The 17,363-nt window shown below is 45.5% G+C and overlaps 1 protein-coding gene across 1 annotated transcript in view; it reads left to right on the top strand.

The window, feature by feature from the left end:
* Positions 1-17,363, top strand: part of AGFG2 (ArfGAP with FG repeats 2) — a 567,631-nt gene that overhangs the window by 319,312 nt on the left and 230,956 nt on the right. The window lies entirely within an intron of this gene.

Below are 17,363 nucleotides of genomic sequence, written 5' to 3'. Positions count from 1 at the left end.
AACAGAATTACTAGAAATTTGGCAGAGAGGTAGTCCTCAGGTCAAGGAAGTGCCTTTTGTAGGTTTGGTGTAAATCTGTTCAGTAGATCCTGAGAAAATAGCCTTTAAATCAATATATATATCTGTGGAAGCTTACGGTGCGCTTACCGTGCGCTTACGGTAAGCTTACGGTAAGCTTACGGTACGCGTACGGTGGCGTGCGCGAGCGCGATTCTGATTGGCTGTTAGATCTTAGTAAACATTCGAATCGGTCGAAACCAGGAAGCGGCGGCCGCCATTTTCTCTCTCGAACTGTCAGGGGGGTGAATAAAAAAGGTGGATAATGTGAAAAGGGGGCAGGCTCGACAGTTCCTGACCCCCTAGCCTTGGTCAGGGGGTCCCAGAAGGACCCTCAAGGGCAAAAATAAAAAAAAATTATTTTTCGAAAAATCGCCGTATGCGCGTAGCGTACGCGCACGGCGACCTGCGGAATTACGCGTACCGTGCGCGCACGGAAAAAATTTTTTTGCGAAAAGGGAAGCTTAAAAAAAAATAAAAAAAATTGTGAGGTAAGGTTGGCTCTTATAAGAGCCGTTGGGTTCATACAGGGATGGAGGAAAGAAAGAATGGGAGTATTATGAGCGTCTACAAACATGCTGGTCTATCTTATTGTTAATAAGGGGAAGACTGACCTCCCCAAAAGCAATAAGACCACCACATTTTGTACACCTCATTTCAACACTCGCAAATCGAGGGTTGATGTCCAAAGGAAAAGAAGAAGGTGATGCTCCAACAACAGAGGAAGGGCTCAGCTGAGCTGCCGATGATGTACTCGGCTGAGCATCTGAGGCTGGGCTCTGGTGACTTACTGAAGAGTTTTCTCCAGTATGTCGAGCAAAGGTCCTTGGGTGTCTGTCCTGAAGGTGTCTCATCATAGAGTGATTTCCAAAGGAATATTTCCTACTTGGATTTCCTCTTGATAAAACACGATCACAAAGTATGCAAGTGACCTTTGGAGCATTGACCTTTTTCTCCCCCTCTGGAAAAGTGAAATACTCCCATACAAAGAAGTCTTTTGTTTCCTCCTTCTCTGGATCATGGTGGTGCTGCTGGCCTCACTCTCAGAAGAGCTCTGCTGTTCTGCCATTGTATCCCAATGTCAATCCAGCTCCTGCTCCTAGAGAATCACAAGCAGAAATGAGGGGAATGGGTGTGGTGTGGGAAGAATCTGGAACTGAAAGTAGTATCAACCAATGAAAAGTGTTCTTTCAAGCAGTAAAGAGGGGAATGGGTGTGGTGTGGGAAGTTTCTGGAAGTGAAAGTAATTTCAACCAATAAAAAGTGTTCTTTGTAAGTCACATGGCCTACCGTGCGCGCACGTGACGCTTACGGTGCGCTTACGCAGCGCTTACGTCACTTTCGCGCATGCGCATTACACGCCCCTGCGTAACCGCGACGTTGCTTCCGGGTGTACGCGTACGGCACGCACGTATCACGTATCGCGCATGCGCATTACACGCCCCTGCGTAACCGCGACGTTGCTTCCGGGTATACGCGTACGGCACGCACGTATCACGTAGGCGCGCTGCACTAATTACGTCCAGAGCGCGTAGCGTCAGCTTACCGTACGCGTATTTTACAAGCGCGTAGCGTCAGCTTACCGTACGCGCACGGAAAAAAATGCATTAAAAAAAACCTTTCGATAATGCAGGATATAGTACATAAATTATTAAAAAAAGGCTTACAAAAAATGAAATAAAAAAAAATTGCATTAAATTATAATACAAATATAAAATCGAAATAAAAAACCACTATCCACATTGACCCCACCCCCTGTGCTTTTGGTGGCGTTAAGTGGGCGCGCACGCCACGAATGGCGTAAAGTAACTTAGCATTTAAAAAAACGAAAAAAATAAACTGAAAAAACCATAGGTTTCACACACGTTATAGTTAGGAATTAGCATTTAAAAAACCTTGCAAATTCACTGAAAAAACCATGGGTTTCACACACGTTATAGTTAGGAATTAGCATTTAAAAAACCTTAGAAATTCAGTGAAAAAACCATAGGTTTCACACACGTTATAGTTAGGAATTAGCATTTAAAAAACCTTAGAAATTCAGTGAAAAAACCATAGGTTTCACACATGTTATAGTTAGCTGGACATTTTACTCGTAAAAAACCAATGAAATTGCCCCGTTATAGTTAGTTCAGCTAACTATAACTCGCGCGCCCGCAATGCACTGCTGATGACGTCACATATTACATCACTCATGACATGGTCAGTGACATCACTCATGACATCACTGATGACATCTCAAATGACATCACTGATGACATCACTGATGACATCATCCTTGTGATAGAGTGGCAGACCTCCTCTTCCCCTAATATAACCTTTGACACACACATTCAAAAATAGAGACTAAAATTTACAAAACAATGGACATACCAATAACAGTTACAACAACCTCTTCAGTAATTCTAAGATCCACATACACATCCACTCATTCACCAACAGTCCAATACAGTCACTCATACATGTACTCACTCATCATATGTACTCATACACCTATACATCCTGTTACACAATGCCACTCATCCATAGAGCAACTCACACACATAGTCACTCATGCTAATAAAGAATCAAACATACATTTACTTGCATATACAGTTATACACACACCACCACACTTACTTCTACGGAAACTTACACATACTTAGTCTTTTAAACAATCACTTATAGAAACACATACTTATTCATACAGGAACTCTTTCAATCTCTCACATATAATCACATATATACACCAATAGTCACATATACTAGTTTTAAACATATGTAGTTACTCATAAAGACACTATTGAGACAGTCATTCACTCACTAACACACCCATACACACACTCATCCACCCATGCAGTCCTGCACACATGCTCTGTTCAACACATACATGCACCTATGCACTACGTAATACCCCCCACCGAACCATGCAGACACTCAGACTGATACTCAAAAAACCAACTAATAACCTATATAGACACCCATGTAGCTACTCACCAACCCATGCAGCCACTTATACACAAAGTGAGAGACTGATACAGATATTTACATATTTAAACATTACTCACTAAGCCATGTATTCACTAAGATACACTTAATCAGTCAGTTATACAATCAATTTTTCAAAAACAAATCATCCATTTAGACACTTATATACCCATTTATTCTTCCATCGTCCTTGAGATATACATATATAAAACATATTTAATTTTCAGAAAAATACACATTCACTGGATGATGTCATCAGTGATGTCATTTGAGATGTCATCAGTGATGTCATGAGTGATGTCACTGACCATGTCATGAGTGATGTAATATGTGACGTCATCAGCAGTGCATTGCGGGCGCGCGAGTTATAGTTAGCTGAACTAACTATAACGGGGCAATTTCATTGGTTTTTTACGAGTAAAATGTCCAGCTAACTATAACATGTGTGAAACCTATGGTTTTTTCACTGAATTTCTAAGGTTTTTTAAATGCTAATTCCTAACTATAACGTGTGTGAAACCTATGGTTTTTTCACTGAATATATATATATATATATACACATACATATATACATACATACATACATATATATATATACACACAGTGCATAGATCGCCATCTGGTGTTGGGCCCGGATGTTTGCTCTTGTTTTTGTCTTGGAAAGTCTTTGGAAGTCACGAGGTATGTGACTCCTCCTTTGGATCATAGTGCGCATGGGCATCGGCTCCATCCTCAGATTGTTTTTTTCCGCCATCGGGCTCGGATGTGTTCTCGCGTTCCAGTTCGGAACCGTTAACGGTTTTCTCTTTCGACACGCAATCCTTCCCTTCTCGACGGTATTGTTTCGATCGCGTTTTCCAATCACACGCGACCCTTCAACTTCGCGGTCTACCTGGGCCTCATCTCCGGCTCATGGAAAGGACGCCATTCAAAAAGTGTCCTCGATGTAGTTCGAAGTTTCCCCACACCGACCTACATGAGGTGTGCAACCTCTGCCTCTCACCGGAGCACGAGGCCAGAGACTGTCCAGCTTGCGCCTCTTTCTGCTCCAAGAAAACGATCCGGGAGCGACGAGCTCGAAGAACAATGGCGCGCTCGTCCTCTTCGATCCCCGACGACATCTTTCAAGAGGGCGTCGATGTTCCGGAGCAGGGTCGGGTCGAAGAAGCCATCATCAGCGCCTCCGAAACAGATGATTCCGACGTTGAAGACATCACTCCAGCTCAAAGGGCCGTGAGTACAGACGTCGACCCCGACCCACACCCCCCCTCGACACTGTCAAAAAAGGCTTCGGTACCACATCCACCTTCGGGCCCTGGTGCACACCGAGACACTGCTTCCCATGCCCGCCTTCGGGCCCGGTAAAGATGCTTATTAAGACATTAGGCAACTCGGGCTCGAGTCAGCCTACCCTCAGTACCGAAAAACAAACTCAGGCACCGAAGAAGGACGTCCTCGTCCACGCCGACCGCTGCTTCGACATCAAAGCACTCTGCGTCGAAGGCTAGCACGGGTTCCTCGGCACCGACAACACCCTTGTAGCAGACTAAAAAACGCCCACCAAAAGGCCCCAATTCTTCGAAGCCAAAGACCTCGGAACCGAGAAAACAGCAACCGGTTCCATCTGATAAAGACACTTAAAAACTACACAGTTCCAAACCTAGAACCGCTACCGAGTCGACGCCGAAAAAACTTACGGCACCGAAGCCCTCGACTCCGAAGGATCTGTCTCCCACAGATGAACTGTTTCGTCCGGATCCTACCCAAAAGACTCTAATAAAGAATCCTAAGACTGGTCCTTTAATGCTTAGCATCAAGAAAAGACCCCTTGAAATGCCTGCGCCCGCACCGCCACCGAAGAAGAGAGACTTTGCTACCTCTCCCTTAAGGATCCCTTCTCCTTCCTCCTCCTTCCCCAACACACCGCTCTCCCACACCATCACCTACCCCACTAGATGATGATGATGATGATGATGATGATAGCACCTCAGATGATGCAGGGGGAGGTGCGGAAGATCAACCCCGTGGGGACCCTACCCGTGCTGGCTCCCCTGACCCCTGGGATGATTACAGTGTCCCAGACGTCCCTTACATCCCACAGGATGATATTTATCCCTCCAGGCCTTCCCCTCCAGAGACAATATCGGCTTCAACCAGCTCCTTCACAGAGCTGCCCAATACCAGGGGTTTGCCCTGCATACAGACCCAGTAGAGGAGGATTTTCTTATGGACACCTTCGATACCACACAAAGGTCCACCTCAACCCTGCCCATGCTTAAAGGGGTCATTAAGCACGCACCAGAGATCTTTAAAGACCCAGTTAGAGCTCGAGTCATCATCCCGAGAATAGAAAAGAAGTATAAAGCTGCTCCTACTGACCCAGTGTACATTAAAGGGCCCGCACCACTAGACTCCTTAGTAGTCTCTAATGCAAGGAGGAGAGCAAATTCCCAAACATCAGGTGACGCACCACCACCAGATAAGGAATCAAAACTCCTAGACGCCTCTGGCAAACGCACAGCGTCGCAGGCAGCAAACATTTGGCGCATTGCTAACACCCAAGCGCTGCTAGCCAGGTATGACAGGGCACATTATGATGAGCTTGAGTCCATAATGCAGCACCTCCCTGACAAATATAAAACAGGGTCAATGAACTCATCCAGGAGGGTAAAACAATCACTACTAACCCCTCAATCCGGTGTGCCCTAGATGTAGCACATACCGCCTCAAGGGCAATAAACACCAGTGTCCTTTTGCGCAGGCATGCCTGGTTACGCATATCGGGTTTTAAACCCGAAGTACAGAGTTCTATACTCAATCAGCTTTTTGATGAGCAACACCTATTTGGCCCCAATGTAGACGTATCCCTTGAGAAAATGAAAAAGGATACAGACACCGCCAAATCTATGGGAGCCTTGCAATCGCAAGCTCCCAGACGGTCCTTTCGTCGCTCATCCTTCAGAAGCACCCATAGAGGCTACTCCTCAGATAGCCCCTCCACCTCTTACAAGGCTCCCACCCAATACACCTTTACTAGAGGTTACCAAAGGGGTGGTTACAGGGGGAACAACAGCAAAGGCATAGGCAAAAACAACAACTCCAGCTCTGCCTCCACCCTCACCCCATGACTTCCCTCCACTTCCCCCAGACCATTCCATTCCACTCCAGTCGGGGGGAAGACTTCACCAATTTCTTCCTGCCTGGGCAAACATCACTTTAGACAGGTGGGTCCACCAAATAATTAAATCAGGCTACTGTCTGGAACTAACATCTACCCCCCCAACCATACCACTTAAACACCGTCCAATGTCACAAGAAAATCTGTTACTATTAAAGCAGGAGGTAATCTCCCCCCTACCAAAAAGTGCAATAGAACCAGTTCCCCTGCACCAACAAAACAAGGGAGTTTACTCCCTCTATTTTCTCATACCAAAGAAGGATGGATCTCTAAGGCCTATTTTAGACCTCAGACCCCTAAACCTCTACATACACTGAGACCACTTTCACATGGTCACACTTCAGCAGGTCCTCCCTCTACTTTCCCAGGGCAACTTCCTTGCTACTCTAGACCTCAAGGACGCCTTTTTCCACATTCCCATTCACAGCGCTCACAGAAAATATCTTAGATTCGTAGTGGACGGTCAGCACTATCAATTAAAAGTACTCCCATTTGGAGTCACCACAGCACCAAGAGTGTGCACCAAGAGTGTTTACCAAGTGCCTAGCAGTGGTGGCAGCACACCTAAGAAGACAACACATCCTTATCTTCCCATATCTAGACGACTGGCTCAAAAGCCAGCTCATACAATCAGTGAGTACAACACACTCACGCCACTCTACAACAACTTCACGATCTGGGGTTCACAATAAACCACGCCAAGTCCCAGCTGCAACCGTCCCACACACAAGAATACATCGGTGCCACAATAGACACCTCAAGGGTGCTAGCCTATCCCAGTCCCACCAGGATAGCGAGCATGCAAGCTCTTTTCACCAAATTCCAACCGCAACACTCTTCCAGCTCGAGTATTCATGCAACTCGTAGGGATGATGGCCTCTTGCATATTCATAGTGCCTCCTGCAAGACTCCAGATGCGTCCTCTCCAAGAGTGCTTAGCACGCCAATGGAACCAAGCTCAAGGTCAGCTAACAGATCTGGTGTTGGTAGACGGTCGTACCCATCGCTCTCTGCAGTGGTGGAACACCAAGAACCTTTCCAAAGGGCGACCGTTCCTCGAGCCAGTTCCTCGAGCCAGTTCCTCAAATAGTCATGACAGCAGACGCATCGCTCTCCGGCTGGGGAGCTCACCTACTACATCACACCATGCAGGGCAGGTGGACACCACAACAGAAGTTACTCCACATCAACCACCTGGAGGTACTAGCCATATTCCTAGCCTTAAAAGCATTTCAAAAACAAATATCAGGCAAAGCTGTCTTAGTCCGCACCGACAACATGACAGCCATGTATTATATCCCAAAACAAGGCAGGACACACTCTCTGCAGCTCTCTTAGCTCGCACAGAGCATATGGAGGTGGGCTATACCTCAGAACATTTTTCTCCTAGCCCAACATGTCCCAGGAGTCCAAAGCACAATAGCCGATCTGTTGAGCCTTCAAACACAACAAATCCATGAGTGGGAACTTCATCCACAAGTTCTATAACCGTTTTTTCAGATGTGGGGGCAACCACAGATAGACCTCTTTGCCACCCAAGAAAACGCCAAATGCCCAAACTTCGCCGCCAGGCATCCTCACCCATCGTCCAAAGGCAATGCGATATGGATGAACTGGTCAGGCAGATTTGCATATGCTTTTCCGCCAACACATCATAGGCTACTTACTACACCTCCAAAAATGCAACTTAGCCTACACGTCTATCAGACTGCATCTTGCTGCCATAGCAGCATATCTACAAAATAGACAACATCTCCCGCTTTTCAGAGTACCTGCCATAAAGGCCTTTATGGAAGGACTCAAGAGAATAATTCCTCCCAGAGCACCACCTTCACCTGTGTGGAATTTAAACATCGTTCTCACTAGACTAATGGGGCCTCCATTTCAACCTCTACATAAATGTGAGCTACAATTCTTAACATGGAAAACTGCTTTCCTAGTAGCCATTACTTCTCTACGAAGAGTTAGTGAACTGCAAGCACTAACCATTCAGGAACCCTTTCTGCAGATGCATCTTAATAAGGTTGTTCTCCGAACTAATCCTAAATTCCTCCCTAAAGTCATTTCTCCCTTCCACCTCAATCTGTGGAGCTGCCCGTATTCTTCTCGCAGCCACAAACAGTCGCAGAAAGAGCTCTTCACACCTTAGATGTCAAAAGAGCACTACTGTACTACATAGAGAGGACACAAACTTTTCGTAACACCAAATAACTATTCGTGTCTTTCTCACCACCACACAAGGGCAACCCCATATCAAAATCTGGGATAGCTAGGTGGGTTGTCAAATGCATACAGATTTGTTACCACAAAGCAAAACGTACATTTTCTGTTCCTCCTAAAGCCCACTCTACACGAAAGATAGGGGCTTTAATGGCATTTTTAGGGAACATTCCCTTAGATATCTGCAGAGCAGCTGCATGGTCTACACCGCACACATTCATAAAATACTATTGTGTCGATGTGCAAACTAAACAACAAGTGTGGGCCAGGCTGTTCTCAAAACACTATTTCAAACTACTGCAACAGGTACTGGTGGTCGCCACTAGGAGGGGATACTGCTATACAATCTATGCATAGTATGTAATCTGCAGCTCATATGCCTCGAACCGAATATGCTACTTACCAGTATGCATCTGTTCTTGGCATGTAGAGCTTCAGATCTACACACGCCCACCCGCCTCTCCGGCTACCTTTATCTGTTCCAGTATTATCTTACTTAGATACACCATACATGGGCATCCTTCCTACAAAGCTCCATCATTTTCCTGCTGGCGAAAAACAATCTGAGGATGGAGCCGATGCCCATGCGCACTATGATCCAAAGGAGGAGTCACATACCTTGTGACTTCCAAAGACTTTCCAAGACAAAAACAAGTGCAAACATCCGGGACCAACACCAGATGGCGATCTATGCTATGTGTGTGGATCTGCAGCTCTACATGCCAAGAACAGATGCATACTGGTAAGTAGCATATTCCATATATATATATATTTGCCTCTAGATCATACTGTTTCTTCTCTATCATTGAATCTTCATTAACATTCATAATAATTGTCTGCACTTTTAAATAAAGTCTTTAAATAAAGCATCACACAGTGCCCATGTAAGCACAACATGTGCCTTCCATTTTCTGTCTTTTAATACAACTATGCAGGAAAAATGTCAAAATCCCAGTTGAAAACTAGAAATAGTTTTTAAGCCTATTTAGCAGCCTTGCCATACAATCCCATTTTAATTTCCCCCTTTTCAAAGTGAAATAATTAAAGTAAAATATTTTTTTATAGTTGTGCTATCTTTCATAGAGCCTCATACTACAGGGTCAGGAATACCACATCAAATATCTGTAAATTTGGGATGGCGCCAGACCCTGAGGGTAAGTGGAGATTGGAGCTGTAATTTGACTTGCCTCTCATATACTAAACAGGGTTTGATCCTGTTCAAGCTCATGGGAGTTGGATCAAGATAATAATACAAAGCACCCCCAAACCTCCACCAGCTGTATATTTTAAAGTAACTTTGTTAGATACACAAGGGCTTAAGTTGGTGTTTATGAATATATCGCTCTATATTGTTATGTTATAACTTCTCAGCACATCACATCGACAATTAAATCCATATAGTAGAAAGTTACATAAACATTTGACACACAAGGAAAGAAGCAAACAAATTATAATTTGCTCTGAAGTTATACTATGTAATATTAAGTAAAATATTCATACACACCAACTTAAGCTCTTGTGTATCTGACACAATTACTTTAGAATCTATGGCTAGTGGAGGATTTTCTTTGTGTAATTCGAGTTGCTGCATCTACCAAATATTTTAGGCCTATGCAGATGACCTAGTGATCATGAATTTGACAGAAATTGGCTTGCACTCAAGCCGAAGGCACAGGAGTTGTAAGAGGACCTTGAGCAGCTTACCAAAGATGCAAGCCCACAGTGCAGAGGATGTGGTGAAGACGAAGAGCTTTGCAGGATGAGATGCTGGAGCTTCTTGTAGCACGAAGATCTCTGGAGGACAGTTAACAAGCCTTGGCAGCGGCAGGTCATCACGGTGCACAGGGGTTCTGTTCCAGCGGTTCCGATGAGGGATACTGCTGAGAACACAGTGCAGGCCTCGAGGGAATTTCTGACCCATCACCTGTGTTGCTGAGCCTTTCGGAGTCCGTAGAATGTCAGTAGCAGCAGACCGGTCAGTTTGGTTGCAGTGCCTGCAGATGCAGGGGAGTGACTCATTCACTCCAATGGACATTACTTTGGGTGTCTTTGATGCCCTTAGGCCTTGAGAAGCACCTGTTGGAAGCACAGTCACAGACGAGGCAGAAGACTTGCAGGATGATGAGACCAGAAGCAGCAAGAATCTTCCTTGATGGTGTCTCGGTTCCAGGCAAAGTCCAACGATATCCAAGGTGCACAGACATTTGAAGTTGAAGTGGTTTGGGATTTGAATCTTGTACCACGATGAATCTGAAGAGCCACCCACAGGTAAGCACTTAAGTACCCTAGGGAAAGTGTTGGGACGATTCAAGGATCCCTCCCTGAGCAGGGGATGCACAGAGGGGATGATACTCCCATGTCCTTTGTCCAGTTTGACAGGATAGCCTCATTCCAAATAGGCAACAACCTACTTAGCGATCACATGCCACAAGAAATGAAACTTCATGTGGCTTCAACATTATCCTTGGAGGCCGACAAATCCATCATTTCGGTAGGAACAATAAACCTCAAACGTATAAGGTGCAACTCAACAAATATAGAAACAGTAGCAGCTACAGCTAAAGTAGTCCTCAAGCAAGTACAGGATAACCTAAGTCAACCATTGGAAAGTTGGGAGAAATTCGTCTGCTCCCTTGGTGACAGATTTCCTACCAAAACAGGCCCAAAACGAAAGAACGGAAGCGACCCGCCGATGACGATAGTAAAGAGCCCAGTCTCTAAGAAACTGAAACTAACAATAAACCAATTATTACGACAACTCCGGAAAACACCGGGAAATCGGAGCTTGCAGCAGTCTTTTAAGTGAAGATGATGGACCAGGAAAATGACCATGAATAATGATTTTTGGGCTAAACTCCTTTACGACGCAAAACAGAAAAACAGTGCCAAATTTTGGCAATCCGTAAATAAATTACATGGGCCAAATCACCCCGGAATTAACTATCACATTACCGAAGAGGCCTGAGTAGACTTCCTTTTCAACCATTTTAATGACATAGAACAAATAGCTACCCACCCCAAACGTCTGGGATCTGAGAGTTCCAGCAGGATTGCAAAGGAGCTAATACAACATTGCCCACCTTCATTTGAGGATAGAGAAAGAACAGTGCCATCCCAACAACAACGGGTAACAACTTCAACTTCTGCATAAAATGATACACGGTGATTAGAGGAGGGGCGCACCAGCCAACCAGCCCAACAGATAAAGAAACAAATAGCAAGGGGCCGACTGGCTGGAGCCCCCGGCCCCAATGGCATTCTGTCAATGCTGTTAAAATATGACCCGGACTATTGGAGCAACGTACTTGCACCTGTCTTTAAGTACGCAGTCAGAAACTCCACAATTCCTGAGTCATGGAGAGGCTCAATTATAAGCCCAGTTTACAAACAAGGTGCGAGGTCTGTGCCGAAAAACTACCGCCTGATAACCCTAAGGCTAAATACTTTGCGGGGCTCCACTTAAATGACCTAGCCACTTGGGCCGAAGAGAACCACATAATACCGCCAAGACAAACAGGATTTCGGAAAGGACAAGGTACAATAACCAACATAATGGCCCTGACCCTGCACATGGATGCAGCTAAACAGGGAAAATACCCGCTTTTTCTTTGTTTCATAGACTTTGTTGCAGCATTCGATCACGTCGACCGAACAAAACTTTGGCAAAAACTGGCTGGCTGGGGGATTCCTTCAACTCTCTTATACCAACTAAGGAACCTCTACACTAATACATGGGTCAGGATAAAGCTCGACAAAGGTCTACATATATCAAAAAAATGTTTTACTACAAAAGGGCTTAAACAAGGGTGCGTCCTAGCCCCCCTGCTGTTCAACCTTTTCCTAGCGGACCTTCTGGGGGAGCTGAACAGTTGTGTAGCCCACGCACCAAAACTAGGGAATTCCACTCTATCAAACCTGTTATACGCGGATGACCTAGTCTTGATAAGTAGAACCCCAATTGGACTTCAGCACTTACTGAACGTAACTTATAGATTTTCTCAAGAAAACGCACTAAAAATAAACATCAACAAAACAAAAATTATGGCAAGCAATTATCGCAAAAAGAAACACCTTAATTGGTTTCTCGACGGACATCGTTTGGAACAAGCAGTAAGCTACAAATACTTGGGGGTAATACTGGATCAAAATAATTAATCGAAACCGCAAATAGAATCCTTGCGGAGAAAGGGGGTAATGACCTACCTAGCCATAAAGCCCCTAAAGAAACTTTTACCGGATCTGACGTTTGACCCTTTGCTAAGGGTTCTGCAAGCTAAACTCCAGCCAACAATAACCTACGGGAGCGAAGCACTGAAGGGAAAAGATATAACAACCCTTGACAATATAATATCCAACTCATACTGAGCGATCTTTCAACTCCCTAGAATGGTCTCCCCGGCCCAAATATGATTGGAATTTGGGCTTCAAAAGCAGTCTTTGGAACGCATGGGAGCATATGTGAAATGTTGGCATAAGATCAAAGGCGATGAAAAAGGAACCCTGAATGACCAACTTTGGATGGAACTTTCTCACCCAGGAAAATCACCAGCAAGTCTATACCGCCAGGAATCTATTATACATTTAGGTCTAACAGACTTGTGGAACGTCTCGACAAATCATTTCACATTAAAAAAAACTGTAACAAAGGTAACCCGCTTATTATCCGCAATAGAGGATAAAAAACATTGGCCAAATGATCGCACGGCTGGGCGGTCCTAAACACATACAAAATGTCTAAACCACAGCTCTACTTGAAAATGGGAACAAAAATTAATATCAAGGAAAAATTCCTAAAACTCCGGCTGGGGATTGGGCCCTTTAATCTATTCATGCCACCTTGGGAGAGAAAGGAAGGAGTCCAGCCTTGTCGTTTATGCGGCAAGGGTGTCGAGGACGTAATTCACGTCATGTGCACCTGTAACATGCTAAAAGATATAAGGATCACCCTGTTAAAGCCAGCGTTCAAACAGTATTGAGTTAGATCAAGCAGACAAGCTGTAATGCTGTGTTTCAACCCTGAGCTGGTCCAGCTAAATTGCCTGCTAATTAAATACCTTGACATAACTGCAAAAAGATTGAAACACCGGACCGAGTCGCCCAATGACTACCTTCTACAAGAACTGACATAATCACTACAAGAATGGAGACAGTCAAAACAATACTTATAGTCAACGCGATTAACGTGCAGAATGTTTTAATAATTTGTGCACATTCCTTAATGTCTCGTAACATTTTATTTATCCTTCTAATTACTGTTGCTGATAAAAAGTTGGGAACTTTTATAATGGTTTTATCAAAAATTGTAAGATATTTTATTTTTTTGCGTATGCCATGGTTTTAATTAATCAAGCCTAATAAAATAAATTCGATACTCCCATGTCCTTTGTCCAGTTTCGCGCCAGAGCGGGAGCTAACAGCTCCCAGAACTGGCTCTAACTGAAATATGCAAGGAGGACACCAAATGTGTCCATCAAAAGCAGTCTGGTGGCGCTGGCAAGCACCCCCACCCCAGCCCAATACACTTAGTCCTGCCTGCGAGGTGGTCACACCTCCCTGTGACAGAACACCAATTGTTCTACCTTCCTCTGCTGGAGCTCAGCAGCAGGATGGCAGAATCATGTCGGTGGCGGCAGCAGCACTAGCGTGCTGTTAGACTCTAAAAGTCTGGTACCTGGAATACAGGGGAGTACCCTAGGGAAGCCAACCAATACATGGGTTCCTCTATCCAACGCTGGAATCTATGTTGGGGTAGGATTCCAACATGTTTGATACCAAACATGACCGGTTTGGTGCAGCCAATATATAATTTGACATCTCGTATTTGACTTGATGTCCACTATATGTATTAAAAGGCTGACCACACTTACAAAGCCAGGAGAATCGACTCCTGGGTTTGTAGGGAGTGTCCTCCTAATGCAGGGCACCCTCACACTTATAACCAAGCACCCTGCCTTCAGGATTGAAAGGCCTTCCTATAGGTTTTAAGTGCAGTGACCTCAGATGTAAGGAAACCAGCTCACACAGGCTGCAATGGGAGGCCTGTAGTCAAGAGTTTGAGTTGTCTCTCATAGGTGGCATAATACATGCTGCAGCCCATGGGAGACCTGTGTGGGTCTATGCCCTGGGTACCTAAGTACCACATACTAGGGACTTACATGGGTACACCAGAAGCCAATTGTGAAGGTACCAAATTACTTACCACTGTCAAATTTAGGGAGGAAGCACAGTGACTGGGGACCTGATTAGCAGAATCCCAGTCCGACTAGTCAGAAAACGGAATAACACTAGTATAAAAGTGGGGGTACCCATCCTACCTTCCTACATAACCCCGCCCCCCCCCCCCCCCCCCCCAAAAAAAAATAACGAGATAAGGCTAACCTTGCCCAGTTGAGTCTTTATTTCCTAAGTGGCCATATAAGGAAGGTCCTGCACTGGCATGGATACTCCCTATCTCATGGTCCACTGAGCAGTTCCTCCCCTGTAGGGGCTTGGATCCTCTCAAAGGATTGGGGTGTCTACCTGTCAGCTGTTTGAACAAAGAGAGGGGCTTGTGGTGTGTCTGAATAGGGTAGTGAGACCCTAACAGTGTTGGTCTCAACTTCCTCAGAGCACTGGCCACCATAAAGGCTTTCCTCTCTGACTCACCTGTACTTATCCCTAGAAGTCAACCTTTTGCTGATTACAGCTTTTGGTCGATCTTCTCTGATGGGAACAACATGAGGCCACTTAAGGAGTGGGACAATCTTGTCCCAGGTCTTTCTTTGCCCAGCATAGTCCATTTTGGGGATGTCACTTGCTGAGGGTTAGAGGGATCCCTCCAATTGCTGAGGGCTACCCACCTGGCTAGTACTACTAGGCTGGGGGTCCCTAATCTGTGGATGAGGGGATTCCTTTTGCCAGTGGGCCCTGTGGAGTCCATTGATATCCCTGATCTCTGCATCCCTAGGCTTGCTGAGGCCTGGTAGAGAGGGGCGGATACCTGCTCCAGACTGGGTACCCCCTTGCAAGGGTCCCCGGTCAGGACAGGCCTGACCTCCTCTGGGGCAGTTTCTTCACAAAGGGGTAGGATCAGTTCCCTGAGGAGGCTCATCCTCACCTAAAGTTTGGGGTGGGGGTCACGTTTCTTCCTCCCTTGTGCTCTGTTGGATCTGGGAGAGCATTCTTTCAGGCTCCACGGCTCCTGGGTTTTCCTGTGGCTGGACTTTTGCCCTAGGGGTCACACCAAGCTGCTCAGGGAAGCCTATCATCTCTAGATGGGCCTTGAGTTCTACTTTAGCCCAGGCTGAAATATCTAGATCATTGCCCAGGAGGCAATCTACAGGCAGGTTGGGGGATACTGCCATCCTTTTGGGGCCAGTTACCCCTCCCCAGCTGAGATTATCTATGGCCATAGGGTGATCTGTTCTGACACCATCAGTGTTGGTCACCTGGTACATGTACCCATGTAAAAGCTAAAAGGGGGAGGGGGGGCACAAGCCTTTCTGTCACCATGGTGACACTTGCCCCTGTGTCCCTACAGGCTACAGCTTTCTGACAATTGATCAGAGGCTCCTGTCTGTACTTGCCCATGGTACAGGGACTTAAAGTAAAAGTGGCAAAACCCATGCCACCATCACATACTGAGGTGGCCTGTGTGGTGGATCTGACTAGGCCACTATCCACCTCAGTACCTCAGGAGAACCCAACCAAATTATTGGGTGCACTACTGCCACTTGGGGTGCTACTACTTAGTAGTAGTAGTGGGAGTAGTATTGGTTTTGTCCTCAAATTGTGTCCTCATGTAACGTAACTGGTGCTATGTAAGGCGCTCTGATACCCGATACCGTCGGGTCTAGTTCGAGCTATATAAAAACAGTGAGGAGCTTGTCTTTACCTTTGTTAGAAGACGAGAGCCACAGGGTAGCTCCCCACTGCTCTTGAGGGACCTTCTGAACTTTATAGGCCCTCTCCAAAGCAGTGATCCATTTATGGATATTATTCCCCTCCTGGTTAGGATGGACTATCCTTCTCAGGTTCCTAGTATCAAAGGAAGGTTCTCTGACTCTAGGTACACTAATGCTGCCACCATGGGACTCTAGTCCAAATTCTTTCCAGCCCTCTGAACGTCCAGGGTCACCTTGGCAAGGGCCAACTGCTCTTGCCTGAGCTCGTCTAACTCTCTCAAGTTTGATCAGGTGGTATTCCCTCTCTAAGGAGTACTCCCTCTTGCTAGAGATGGAGGTCCCCATGGAATGGTTGTAGGCATTGCAATTGACAGAGGAGAAGCTAGACCTCCCCTGCATTCTCTGAACCCTCCCAGGAGGAATAAAGGTGTACCTACCTCTAGGGGGCCCCTCTGTACTATCAGTACTATTCCCTGGGGATCAGAGTTCACAAGTTTGGAGTCATCAGCTTATCTTGTGCTACAATCGTCGCTGGTTTTAAAAATAGATCCTTACGACCAAGGTTTTCCAGGCTAATCATTACATATTTCAGCCATGGTATACTCATGCTTTTATCCCTTCCCATGCAGTCACTTATAATTTGTCTACCTAAAGTCGCCTCAGGGTTTAACCAAATTTTCAGCCATGCCAAAATGGGTCTAAGTTTAACCAGGTCTTCTAAATATGGCCTCCCTAATTCACTATGGGCTATTACAGCTGGGGTACTCTGCGGTATCTTCAATATTGAGCGTAAAATTTTGTTTTCCTCCCGCTGTAATTGCTGGATGTTTACAAAGCCCCACACTTCTGCACCATAAATGGCCTTTGAGCAACAAATGGAGCCATAGAGATTAATTATTTGTTATGGGGACCATCGACCCACTCTCCGCCCATAGCCTGCGATAGCACCCTTGGAGGATATCAATTTACAGCAACGTTCCTCCACCAGGGGCTTAAATTGTAAAGAGCCATCAAATAGTAGGCCCAGATACGAGAAAGACTGTACCTTTTCTAGTGTG

Source organism: Triturus cristatus, chromosome 12 (assembly GCF_964204655.1).
Source record: "Triturus cristatus chromosome 12, aTriCri1.1, whole genome shotgun sequence".
Taxonomy (NCBI): domain Eukaryota; kingdom Metazoa; phylum Chordata; class Amphibia; order Caudata; family Salamandridae; genus Triturus; species Triturus cristatus.
Note: the sequence above shows the minus strand (reverse complement) of the source record. Positions and strands in the feature narration are given on the sequence as shown.